Source organism: Gekko japonicus, unplaced genomic scaffold (genome assembly GCF_001447785.1).
Source record: "Gekko japonicus isolate JY-2015 unplaced genomic scaffold, Gekko_japonicus_V1.1 scaffold1580, whole genome shotgun sequence".
Lineage (NCBI taxonomy): Eukaryota > Metazoa > Chordata > Lepidosauria > Squamata > Gekkonidae > Gekko > Gekko japonicus.
The window spans coordinates 175,505-177,808 of record NW_015173719.1 but is presented as its reverse complement, the minus strand read 5'-3'; the positions used below and the strand labels follow the sequence as shown (position 1 = coordinate 177,808).

The 2,304-nt window shown below is 40.9% G+C and overlaps 1 protein-coding gene across 1 annotated transcript in view; it reads left to right on the top strand.

Moving 5' to 3' along the window:
- Window positions 1-2,304, top strand: part of RAB22A (RAB22A, member RAS oncogene family) — a 28,222-nt gene that overhangs the window by 18,434 nt on the left and 7,484 nt on the right. The gene's annotated exons all lie outside the window — the stretch shown is intronic.

Genomic DNA, 2,304 nt, shown 5'->3' with positions numbered 1-2,304 from the left:
AAAGACCAACCAGAGTTTAATTCTGGTATAAGCTTTTGCGTGCGTACACACGAAAACGTATACCCAGAATTAAACTTTGTTAGTCTTAAAGGTGCCTCTGGACTCAGACTTTGTTGTGTTGCTTCAGATCAGCACAGCTACACACTGGAATCTATTTACATAGTGGCGATCCTTCCTTTTCCCCTTTCCTGAGTCCAGAACTGGTCGTATACCCAGAATTAAACTTTGTTAGTCTTAAAGGTGCCTCTGGACTCAGACTTTGTTGTGTTGCTTCAGATCAGCACAGCTACACACTGGAATCTATTTACATAGTGGCGATCCTTCCTTTTCCCCTTTCCTGAGTCCAGAACTGGATTGAAAGTGTCTATCTTAATAGGCTGTTGGTTTTCCCCTTTTCTACTTACTGTCACTCTGGAACATTGCTTCCTCTTCTGAGATGTTCCAGGTGTAGGATGACTTCGCCAGAGGTTGTGTTGTTTTTTTACCGGAGTTTGGGAGGTGAGCATTAGGCCGATAGCTAGTTGGCGGGAGTTACTCATTTAATATTGTGACAATTTTCAGTTTAATCTTAAATTGTACAAGAATCTCTGACTTAAGAATTTTTCAAAATGTGCCTGGAAACTGGCTCTATTAGAGTGTGGAATACTTTCAGGAGAGAAAAGGCAAGATCCTCTTTTCTATTTTTACTTCAGGCGTAAAATAGTTGGATTTTGCAATGGAGGTAACATGATACTTGCTCAGCACTGAATCAGCACTCTGGTCACTCTTCCTGTGCGTCGGCAGCACAGAAACGCTGTAAAGCAAAGGGGTTTAAGAGTTCTGCATGTCATCACCAAGAAAATATAGAGAGATTTCACAAAATTTGTGAAAATTTTGAAGCTACAGGGGGAGAAACATTTCCCCTCCAGAAAAAACTGGAAAATTGGGGGGGAATTTAAAATATACAATACTTGCTATCAAATCCAAACTTCTTTTACTGAACCACATAAAATGCATCATTTCCAGCATCATTTATAACTTTGTCAAGATATAAAATTGTTCTATTTGGCACCTTTACGGAATTTAAAAGTACAAATCTCTTCACTTTCTGTAGGAAACTACAAATACACCCAATACTGCTGCATCCTAGCATATGTATTCTAGCGTAGCATATGTATCTTCAGTAGGAGAAAACAGCTGAAGCTAGTAAACAAAAGAAACTGTACTATTTGGATAGAAATTGTCTCAAAGAGTAAAGATAAACGAGGCTTCCAGCATATTTATGAAGCTAAACTTTATCATAGAAATTGTCTCAAAGAGTAAAGATAAATGAGGCTGCCAGCATATTTATGAAGCTAAACTTCATCACATGTTGAATCCAGTGGCACCTTTAGTTTAATTCTGGGTATAAGCTTTCATGTGCTCAGAGTTAAACTTTATTGATCTTAAAGGTGCCACTGGACTCAGATTTTGTTCTAAGAACGTAAGAAGAGCCCTGCTGGATCAGATCAATAGTCCATCTAGTCCAGCATCCTGTCTCACACAGCAGCCAACCAGTAACTCTGGATGGTCAACAACAGGGCATAGAGACCAAGACCTTCCCCTGATGTTGCTTCTTTGCTCTGGGATTCAAAGGCATAGTGGCTCTGAATGTGGAGGTTGCTATTAGCCATTGATAGTCTCCATGAATCTACTTAATCTCCTTTTGAAGCTGTTTATTCCAGTGGCCATCTCTATTAGGGATGGGCACAAACTGGAAAAATGCAGTTCATGTTGGTTTGTGGTTTGCGGCCGAACCATGAACCAAGTTGAATTGGAGGTTTATGGCCTCACAAACCTGGTTGAAAGGGACACTAGTCCCTTTAAACGGGGTTTGCAGAAAGCCCAGAAAACAGCGGGGGGGGCTTTCTTGTGCACTCCCTTTAAAGTTTTAAGTGACTGCACAAGGCAGCCCAAAACAGCTGAATGGTGGGGAGCAGGGTACTCCCTGCCACTCAGCCATTTTTGCAGCTTTTGCAGAGAATAAAAGCTAGGGTTTACAGGGTCTCAGAGTCCCTGTTAAACCCCTGCTTTCTGCTTTATCCACGAACCGCAACATGTTTGTGATGGTAGACTCATCACAAACTTTGGGTTACAAATCACGAACAGGGCAAAATTTGTGATGAATTTTGCTTCATAGTTCGGTTTGTTCTCATCCCTAATCACGACATCCTCTGGCAGCAAATTCCACATTTTAATCACTCTCTGTGTAAAGTAGTATTTCTTTTTGTCCATCCTGAACCTACTGCCCATCAACTTCATTGGATGCCCTTGCGTTCTAGTATT